This window comes from Pinus tabuliformis, chromosome 1_1, assembly GCF_031772625.1.
Source record: "Pinus tabuliformis cultivar Carrire ecotype Pingquan chromosome 1_1, CPIR1, whole genome shotgun sequence".
NCBI lineage: Eukaryota > Viridiplantae > Streptophyta > Pinopsida > Pinales > Pinaceae > Pinus > Pinus tabuliformis.
The window spans coordinates 951,485,731-951,497,742 of record NC_142297.1 but is presented as its reverse complement, the minus strand read 5'-3'; positions in this window follow the sequence as shown (position 1 = coordinate 951,497,742).

Below are 12,012 nucleotides of genomic sequence, written 5' to 3'. Positions count from 1 at the left end.
GAATCAAACCCTCTATCGTTGTTTCCTTCGAAATGTTGAAGGCGACTGATGCAGCGAGGCACAACCTTATTGTTCCAAGTGCGTTTCTATCGAGAAGGTTCCGTTCTTCATCTATCATAGCCGTCAGCTTCTTTGTTTTTCTGCTCAATGGTAGGTACAGATCTTTCTGATACAGATAATCTTCCATCTGCATCTTCCATAGCGAGAAGTTTTGGCTGTTAAATTTCTCGACCCTAAAATTACCATCTTCCGCCATTGCTCCCACTCGAACGAGGAACCCTTCTTTCCTGCGAGTTTATCAGCCAAATAGACCTTCAGCTTTGATACTGGTTGTTATAAAATTATATATTACGAAGCAATGGAACACATAAAATATTGCAGAAATATAAACACAGAAAACGCATAAAACAAGAGAGACACAAATATACGTGGTTCACCCAGTTTGGGCTACATCCACCCCTAACAGCCAGTCCTTCCTTTCTATTATCCAGCAAAATGAAGAGACACAACCTACAGTAGATTCGCTGTAATATCCTCTGTTTTCTCTCACAGTCTCACCTCTCTGTTTCTCGCTCACAGTCTACACATCTATTACACAACCTCAAATAGAATGCCCTCATACAAAGAGAGGGGTTGCCTTCTAGGGCAAAAAACCCTAAACTAAACATAATTTCTACCGTCAGATCATCCGCCTAATGAACGGCCCAGATTGACTAGAAATTACTATACTTTTACAAGGCAATTTTACATTTGTTTTTAGCTTCGGGGTGCTGCCCCCGAGCCCCCGCCGGGGAACCGCTAGCTCCCGTACCCCCCAGCTAAGGGGGATCATCCCCCCAGGACCCCCCCGGGGGGACAAGTCCCCCCCGCACCCCCCGCGTGGGGGAAAAGTCCCTCTCGCACCCCCCCGATTGGAGGGGTGTACAAACTTCCTGGGGTATACATCCAGCTGAAATAAAGACCTCTAAACAATCATGCTCCACACACAACACTATGAACCCAACATGTTTAGATGATTGTGTAATTGTTGTAATTGTGGAGGACCATGGCATTACTGTGCAACACTTTGAAATCACATCTAGGTTTTTCTAAGCCTTGTCTAGTTTAAGGTGAGGGCATGAACATTGGATTTTTATTTATTTATTTCAAAGTGGCATATTAATTTGAATCACTGAACTTTTTGTTCATTTTAAAGAGGACATGCTTATCTATGTATTGAAAATTATTGGGTCAAATTTTAAAAGTTTGACCAAAATTCAATTGTAATTTGTAATTGAAGCATTGATAAGAGTAAAATAAAATTCTCTACCAATGAAATATTTTTGAGGCTATTAGATGGTTAAGGCCAATCCCCTATAACACTCATTTGCAGTGTGTGCAATGTTTTTGTGCATTGTTGTCTTCAATTTGGTTATTTGATAAATAATTCACCATGTCAAAACTACTCAATCTATTTGCTAAATTAGAAAAATTGGAAGGACCTAAGAACTACATTACTTGGCATCATTATATGCAAATACATTAGTTTTAAATGATTTGTGGATAGATTTTTGTAATAGAGACAAATCTCAAATTAATCCAACTATTACTAGAGAACTAGCAAAATGGGAAGCACGAGATGAAAAGGCACTTGCATTATTGAGATATTTAGTCACTGATGAGCTATATATTTGTATTGAAAATGTACTTGATACTTGGATTGCATGATCAACTTTTAAGAAGATGTATTATATTAAATTTGAAGCTATAGTATACCTAGGGGTGTACCCAAGGGCATAATATGATGTAAAAGCGGACCACAATTAGTTAGTTTAGTAAATAAATCCTGTAAGCGGTTAACCACATTAATGATGATTGTAAATGGTTGACCCTCATTATAAAAAGGGACCACAATTAGTTAGTTTAGTTAAGGATGATGAATAAACGAACCATAGTTAATAAAAGTGGTTAACTCGATTTATGCAAGGGACCACAAGTAGTTAGGGAATAATGTGATAATCCCATGGTATTGGATGTATGGTATTGAAAGCTCATGATATTACAAATGATATTACCCATGGTATTGTATGTATGAAGCTTATATAGAGGCTAGAGACTCTTCGTTGGAGATATGTCAAGTATTTTTTTGTATTGCCAAACATATGGCTTGTGGAGTATTTTCCTTAAGGAGTAGTTGTATGACGTTACCCTACCTCAAGGGTTTATATTAATACAGAGGAAGCATTCTATGATATTCTCAGATTGGCTCTTGGATTTAATTTTATGATATTTTAATATATTTGTAGGTTTATTACAAGTGTTATCAGAGCTCTTCCTTGGCAAAGTGGGTATATTTTTTCTCTTTAGCATACATTTTCTTTTTGGGGAAACTAGTGAGTGACAAATTTGTAGATCAGATCTGGAAATTTTGGTGTAGAATTTTTAAATATTAATTGCATATCTGAATTCCTCTCAAAACAACACCCAAGTTTAAAAAAATCGTTTGAATTGGAGCCCAAACGGAGGAAATCTCGCTGAATTAAAATCAGCTATTTGTTAGAATTAGTTTGACAAAAAATAGTGGGAAACAACTTTTAGTTCACTTTTTGAAGATTTTGGTGAAGAATTTTCAGAAACTAATTTCATATATGAATTTTTCTCAAGAAAATACCCAAATTAAAAAAAAAACAAGTGTTTGAATCAAAGTCCGGATGGAGGAGATATTGTTGATTTAAAATCAGAGTCCGAATGGAGTAGATATTATTGATTTAAAATAAACCTTATATATATATATATATTAATTTTAATTTTAATTTTATTTTATTTTTTCAGAAAATTTTATGACGACAGGAAAGTTACAATGCAAATCAAAGTTCACAGATTATCCATTTTACAATACCAATCACATGAGAAGATGAAAAGTGGCCATTCCATTTCCGAAAATAGGTTATAGTAATAATTATGAGCTATATTTTCCAAGTTACGATCATTTCAATTTTTTTTCCCAAAGTAAAGGATTTTTTCAAAACCCTCGCTTTATTTAGGGGTTCTAGCAAGATATTTTTTTACTGGAAAATATGATGATCGTACTATTGAAGATATCCTAAAATATAAATATTCACTATGCCCAGTGACTTGGAGATATGGAACAGGGACTGATTTCAAAGATGAGGCCGCCATATGAGTCAGCTCAATTAATAATGACAAGATGTAGGCACTTTCCAATGAAGAATTTTAAGAAGTCCTTTTGGACAAGTGGTCTCATGCTAGAAATAAATAAAATAAGAGCCATAAAGGCCTATTTTATGATATCTCCTTCTAACAAGTTCATGGATGTATTCACAAGGAAAAGGTAATTATTTGTATTAACCCTAGTTGCAAGCATAATCTCATCAATCTTAAATTGGCCAAAATATTGCGAGTTCCAACACAACATATTGACAACACACAGGCTGATGGTACCAGATTCAAATATTTAAGGACTTGAAAGTTACCATGGATAAATATGTATTACATTTTGACTTTTATGCTTTGGATCTAGATGAGGAGGATGTTGTTTTTGGATATCTTTGGATGTACTCAGTTGGTACCGTCTATATTAAAGTTGTGCTACAAAAAAAAGAAAATTAACTTGTAGAATATTTCCATTAGTAAAAAGGAAGAGATCGAGGAGGCACCAATATGAATATCTATAGGCACTAACACATCAGATGATGCGTCCTTGGTGGAAGTAATAATGGAATACATGCTAGCACCACAAAAGGAACCAACCACCACTTAGGCACCATCAATTGAAGAACTGAAGAAGGAAACACCATTATTTAAGTCTTCAGCATAACATCACTCACATCACCCAAGAAGACTCTAATCAACAAGGAAACAACCAACAAGTTAACATCAAATTAGCAACAAGGTTGGAGGCACCTGGAGGACACACAGAGAGACATGGAAATCCAACCACAACACTTCAACACATGGAAACCATAAGAACCGACTTCCATCTCAAGCGACCGAGGCAGCTATTAGACTGAGTGTTCACCTTTCTCTTGAATGGATGGATGCACATGCATGGTACGAGTGGACTAATATTTTGAGTAGATCTTATTATTTGTGTCCTTCTCGTGTTTTGGGGATGAAACATGCTTTAAGGGCAGTGGAATGTAGTATACCTAGGGGTGGATAATATGGGGTAACTAGGGATGTTTCCAAGAGCATAATGTAATGTAAAATGGGATCACAATTAGTTAGTTTAGTAAATAAACCTTATAACTGGTTACCCACATTAATGATGATTGTAAGTGGTTGAACCTAATTATAAAAAGGGACCACAATTAGTTAGTTTAGTTAAGGATGATAAATAAGCGGGCCATAGTTAACAAATAAAGTGGTTAACTTGCTTTATACAAGGGACCACAAATATTTAGGGAATATGTGATAAGCCCATGGTATTGAATGTATGATATTGAGGGCTCATGGTATTACAAATGGTATTACCCATGGTATTTTATGTATGAAGCCTATATAAAGGCTAGAGACTATCCATTGGAGATATGCCAAATATTGTTTTGTATTGACAAACACATGACTTATGGAGTATTCTCCTTCCATAAGAAGCAGTTGTATGGTGTTACCCTACCTCAAGGGTTTCTATTAATAAAAAGGAATCATTCTATGTTATTTTCATATTGGCTCTTGGATTTATTTTTCGCCGAGATTTTGAATATATTCACAGGTTTATTACAAAAGCAAAAATAGTTGAGCTTCATACTAAATTTCTCAATAAAAAATGACTAAAGGGGAAGATGTTTTGGAGTACATCTCTCATTTGAAAAATATTGGGTATGAACTTCAAAAAACTAGTTTTAAAGACGTGTAAGAAAGTTTTCCACCCTTTTACAAACTTTTTCTATAGAAACATTACAAATTGATGATAAATTAGAGAATCAAGATTTTGGTTTCCTTTGTGATTTTTTGGTTCAACATGATAAGCCATTTGATAAAAGGAAGGAATCGGAAGATATTTTTTTTTACCAACACAAGGAAAGGAGAAAGATACAAAGGGAGAGGCTCATCCAATGAAAATACAAGAGGAAGATGTTGAGTATGTCGGAAATTTTTGTCATTGATGTCAAGTTTTGTCATTAATGTCAAGTTCATGCGGCATACATTGGTTTGATATCCATCTTAGAGAGCTTTCTAATGGTAAACGACACTACGTCTAACTCCCAGGAATGAAGAGAAAACCTGAGTTTGAAGTGATGGAATCTAGAAAGACCCAGTCTAGGTTTTGATGGGTCATGGTTCCATAAGACAATGGATATCCAACCATCTAGGGGTTGATTTGGGCAGATGTTGGAGGTTGGTTGAGCTGGGTGAATTCATCTGAGCATCCAGACCCATCTGAGATGCACCAAGGCATTCATGCATCCAGGCCTATTGGAGTGCAACCACTTACGAAAATAATCAGATCCCGTATTTCCTAGTGCCAAACATAAAGTGAACCCCAATATGAAATGGTAAAACATATGGAGCTAGGTGACAGTGACATATTGAATAACATTGCCTAGGTTGATGATTTGGCTCTTTGTGTTGAGGGCATGTGGTAGGTGGATTCCACTCTTTTGGGTGGTCAAAGTGACACATGGTAGTACATGTGGGATTCACATGGTAGTACAAGTGGAATTCAATTGGAAGTGACATGACACAAATAATTATGTGACACTTTGTGGTCATGACACGTGGTAAGTGGATTCAACATTTTTGGGTGGAAAAGTAGCCGTTTTTTGAGTGACATGTGGTAGTGATGTCGCATGATAGGCGGCAGAGAGATGACATGGTAGTGACACGATAGATGATGTGGCATATCTTGAGATTTGATCCAATATGTTGTTTTTTCAATGCCTTAAGTGTTAAAATATTTCGACGTTTTCGGAACTGGGAGACACAAAGTCATCCGATCATTCAGTGGTTCAGAGGTGCATGTAGTATGTGCCATTAACCACTGGACTGGATCTCGGATCCCTAGATATAGGGCTTAGCACATACATCAAGGTAAGGTGGAACCCATGCCAAAATTTAGAAGTGCTATTTGGACATTAGGCCACGTGGTGGTGCAATTTCACTGCGAAGGGAATGGGGACCAAATACTGGATCCCTAGATTCGTTCAGATGTAAGGGTGTTCGGGCAAAAAGGTAATTTGGTGACAAGGTGTCTAGTGCAAAGGGAAGTGGGGAATATATATCAGATCCCTAGATCCATCTAATGCAAGTTTAAAGTGTTATTTGACTGTCTAACCATATGGTGTTGCAGTCTAGTTTTAAGGAGAGCAAGCACCAAATGCCAGATTTCACAGGGAAAAGATGTATAACGAGAGTAGAACAAATCACATAGGCTATTAGATTAAGTTCACTCTACACTTAATATCTAAGTCCTAGCTCGTTGACATATCATCCATGGTGGCTAAAGCTCGAGGGCCACGAACGAGAAATTTGACATTTTGGTTGCACAAAATAGTTAAACACAATTTTTTAGAGGGGTCAAATTTGAGGTATGTGGGTATAAAATCAGAAATAAAATGATGTAAGAAGAAGAAACTCATTTTGTCATGATTATGAAGGCGAAAAGACTATTTTGGACAAGTAGTGTGTGACAATCCATGAGAGGAAGTGGTGTTGCAAAAAACTTATATAAGCTGCATATATATATATATATATATATATATATATATATATATATATAGAGAGAGAGAGAGAGAGAGAGAGAGAGAGAGAGAGAGTTTTTATGTAGGAGAATACTTGGTAGAGTTTGAAACTACTAAATGTTAGAAATTTCAAGCAAATAAGTGATAGAGTGTGTAGAGGAGAGATAAGTAGAGGCTCAACGTGGAGATTGGATGAGATATGAAGATGTTGTGTATAAGAAAATTACTGAGAATTAGAGGAAGAGAGGGTACTGCAAAGTAAATATCAGAGGAGCTAGGAAGAACTAATATTAAATTTGGCTATCAAGGGGTTGAAGTCTGCTTCGGGTAGGTTCTTATAAATATTAGGGGATTAGTGCCTCTAGTAGGTTGGTTCCTGCAAATAATGGGAGTTGGTGCTTACAACAAGTGGGTGCTTGCAATGAAAGGGAGTTGGAGGCTCCTGTAGGTTGGTTCCTACATAATTTGATGTAAATTGAATTTGATGCTTGCATTTACATGAAATTTAAAAAAATATTTTTGGTTTCCTCCTGTATGGGTTTCCATATAAACATCCCATGTAAAATTGTTTATGTGATTGATGTACTATTGTATTTTTGAACATGTTGATTGTCTAAATAGTTGTTAAAATTTATATAATACTGATTCACCCCCCTTCTCAACATTATTATGGTTTCCAACAATTAGTATTAGAGTAGGTTCATTCAACAAAATTATAACAATTGGAAGGTAGATCAATTCTGAAATATGGCCATCTGGGATGGTATTCTTACTAACAAAGCTCCTCTTTTCAATGGAACAGACTTTATTTTTTGGAAAGTGAGAATGAGAACTTACCTAATGTCCCTTGGTGTATATGTCTGGGATTTGGTATTGAATGGCTATGAAAAGCCACCTGTATTGGTTGATAGAGATGAAAAGCTCGAGTTTTCTTATAATGCTAAAGGAATGAATGCATTCATAAGTGGAATGTCTGAATATGAATTTGTTAAAGTTATGTAATGCATAAGATCCAAAAAGATATGGAAAAAATTGAAGAACAACTTGTTGGAAATAATGAGAGGGGGAGGGGGGTGAATCAATATTTCTTTTCAATTATTACTTTTACCAGTTAGATCACTTATATTTAGAACACAAAATGAACAATAGAAATAACTTCTTTTATTAATATAATATTTACAATGAATCAAGTACAATATAGGTAGGGCTCCAACCCTTGATGAAGACACCGATCTTCAATCTCCCAGGCTCCAACCTGTTGCCAAGCACCAACTTGGTATTTTGTGAGGCTCCGACCTCTAGGGCATCGACCTTATCTTCTCAAGGCACCGACCTTGTGTTTAGAGGCTCCAACCTCCAGGGCACCAACCCTTCTCTGGTATAGGCTCCGACCTGGTTTCTTAAGGACTCTGATCCTCTAGGGCTCCAACCCTATCTTATCCAAGGCACCAACCTTGAGTTTAGGAGCACCAAATCCAAGGACACCAATCCTATATTTCCAAGCACCAACTTGGGCTTTCCAAGGCACCAACCTTGTTAATTCTGAGGCACCAATCCCAAGGGCTCCAACCCTATTGCTTCACTTTGTCAAGGTATGTTTGGTTGTACTTCACGACTCCCAATATCTTTGAACCCTGTCAATCTCTTTAGCAATCCCTTCTCCAAATCACTTCATCAATGACAACCTTGTCTTCTCAGAAGGTGTCACCACTGCTCTTCATGTCACCCAAACACTTTTTCCAAGGTCACCTCATGAGAGCTTCAACAAGGCATCGTGTCTCCAAGATTGACTCCAAGATCAGCTTCTGCAATTCTTCAAAACTGCCTCAAGGTATGCAAGACTTCAGGGATGTTACAAAAATGTTTCAAAAGAATCTACTCCAAAGTTCCAAGGATGCTTCTTCAATTATTCCAGGTCCAAAGAAATGTCCTCAAAGAGTTTCCAAACAAACTCAATGCTATCTACAAAAAATAGTATTTCCAATCAAGATGCAATTATGCCTTTAATTAAGATCTACAAATAAGTTTCTCCTCCAAGACAATATCTCCTTAAAAAGCTTTCACATATTTCCAATGAATCACCACAGGTCTACAAAAATGTTTCTAATGATCCACTTCGGGTTTGCAATAGATGCTTTCCTAAGTAAGCTTTACCACAGATTTAAATTTTCAAATTGATGTCTATGTCCACAGGTCAAAGAGTTTGTAGACAGGTCATCACAGGTTAACATAGAATCCACTATAGGTCTCCAATATGTCACCACAGAGAAGTTGCAATAGAGATATGCAATTCACAAATTATTACAGAGAAATTCTAATAAAAGAATCCAACTGTAGGATTAGATTTCCTTCTACAATTAAAAGTTAGGTTCGAAGCTTTTAATAGAGGTCTGCTTTCTATCCGAAGTTTGTCAAGGTAGGTGCATGGTCCAAGCCTCTGAAACTTCACACAAGAGTTGCCACAGGTCTGAGGGTAGCCTTCAAGGTGACTGTAATCCAAGTTTTTGCACAATACAAACTGCTTCACATAATGCTGCTTCTGTGGCTAGAAGAGAGCCTGGCCTTATACTAGGCCTCTTGGCCCTTAAAGACTCCACGGTTATGCAATTCCGAGCCACACAGATCTGAAGAGATTAATGTAGGTCAGAGGTCTTTATTACCACATATGGCTGCCAAAATAATTTTCTGTCCCACTTTGAGAAGGAATAACCCAAACAAACAGCTCTTACGTCCTCCACTCCTCGCTATTTTGTGTTTTTTAGATACTCTTCACCGAAAATTCTGTGCTAGAATGATGAATTTTGCTTGTATTTATACTGATTTTCATTTGAAATTAAGGGACACATCTTTCTGGAGGGAGGCCGACACAAGTAATAAAGTGTAGGTTGGCTAGCTTGCAAATATATATTTTGTACCTTAAAAATTCAACATCTCATCAATCACCGGGAGTTTAGGGGCAAGTAATAGCTCATTAGAAAGAGGAAAAAATCATCTTTAAGATGGTATATGACTCATTGTGGAAAATTATCTCCAAGGTGTCAAAAATAAGTTTTCTTTGTCGCTGCCATTGAATTTTTTTATGTGCAGAAGGTGATTATGACAACAAGGCTTTTCTATTGTTTGGGACAGCATGGCTTCATCGTTGTTTGGCTCAACAATATTATTATGAGTGATATCATGAGTGTATCCAATATGAGTGTATCATCCTGTATCCAACTATCCAACAATGTCATCATATACTTGTGCAGTGATAAGTCATAGTGCAACATAAATTTCCCATTAGGAGAGCTCCAAGGAAATCTTCCAATCATGTCATCAAGACCATCATCAAGTGCCATTATCAAGTGTGGTCATTATGATAGTGCAGTGATATGTTAATGTCATTAACCATATGCAACATTCATCAATTTGTTAGAGCAAGTGCTAGATCATCACAAGGAGAGCTTCTTCATCAAGAGTCACTATGAGCATCAATAAGAAGGACTTCTTCATCAAGAGTAAGGATACAAGAGGTTATAGTGTCTTCATGGTTAGTTCAAGGACATCTAGGACATTACGAACAACAGGCATCTAGTACAAGACTCTTCACATCATAATGACATCATTAATATCTTGACATCTTCATTAATGGCATCCTTATCAAACAAGGACTTGTCATCATGATCAAGGAAATCATCATAATATGCATGAGGTTATGATATCACAAGAATATTGGCCATCCCAATAGTACCATATTGACATCAATGACAACATTGATTAACACAACTACGAAGGTGATAGGAAGGTAAAGAAAGCCAAACTCCAAGTCTATAAAATGAAATTTGAATCATTAAGGTTGAATGAGGATGAGGATATAACCAATTTTTTCCTTTGTGTGGATGAAATAGTGAACAACATGAGAGGTCTTGATGAAACTGTGAATGATTCCACATTATTTCAAAAGGTGTTGAGATCTCTTTCTTCCAGTTTCAATGCCAAAGTATCAACTATTGAGGAGATGCAATACCTCAAAACATTAATGATGGATCAAATACATGGAACATTAATTGCCTATGAAATGAGAACTGCAAAAGGTGGATATACATCAATGGAAGAAACCTTTAAAGTAGATAAGAATACCAAATATGATTAAGAATGCTCAAGCTATGGATAATATGAAGAAGAAGCCAAGTTTGTCAGAAGACTGAAGAGAGGATTTGACAAATACAAAGGTAAGTTTCCTTTCAAGTGCTTTAATTATGGAAAAGTATGCCCTTATTATGCAGATTCTAAATGGCCATACAAAAAGGAAGATGATGAAAATGATAATAAAGAGAAGAGTAAGTATAGGGTAGTAAATAAGGATAAAAACTTCAAAAAGAAGAGCTTCTATGCCTAAGAGGAAAAAAAACTCCTAAGAGGATGAGGATGAACAACCTTCTCATGAAGAAAGTGATTTCATGCACATGGCCATAGAAACCCAATATTAATGGCAAGATGAATATGAATTAGATGAATAAGAGGCCAAAATAGATTTGGAAGGTGAATTAGGCAATGCCTTGGAAGAAATCAATAGAATTATGAAAAAGAATAAGAAGCATTTTTTTTCTTTAAGTGTGGAAGAGCTGAGTAAAAATATGAAGATTCATCACTTCTTATTCTGAAAATAGAGGTGGAGAAAACAATGATGTTTGAAGAAATTCTATTACAATAACTGAAAGAGAAGGGAAAGGAATGTGAAAAACTAGAGGAAGAGATGGTGTCCCTTAGAAATAAATTAGAGAAACCAAAGCTTAACTGAAACAAAACTTAAAGTATATTAAAGGATATGAAAAATTAGATGAAATTCTTAGTGTTCAAATATCTCCCCTCATCAACACTGGTTTGGGTTATGAAGGAGAGAAAAACACCAAGAAACTTGAAGACAAAGAACTAATCAACTTCATTAAAGCACTCAAAGGATATAATAGCAATGGAATCCAAGGAAATGATAACAATTAACAACAACAAAGAAAAGTGAATGAAAACTACAAAATTAAGGACAATGATGGTCAAATTCAACAGCAACGAGGAGAAGAAAATGAAAAGAAGGAAAGAAGAGAAATTAATAAAACCCAACAAAAACAAAAAGAAGAAACTGACCGCAAGGCCATAAGAAACATTAATGAAATTAAATGGTAGAAAATAAGATAAAATTGGAACAATTCTAACAGTAAAAACGATTAAGCAGGAAATTAGAAAAAGTGTTATCCCGCTCAAAGAGAGCCATCAAAAAATTAGATCATACTCTCAAAGGAAAATCACTCCTAGGTACCAAAATATATTCTATGGTTACTACTATTCATGCATGAAT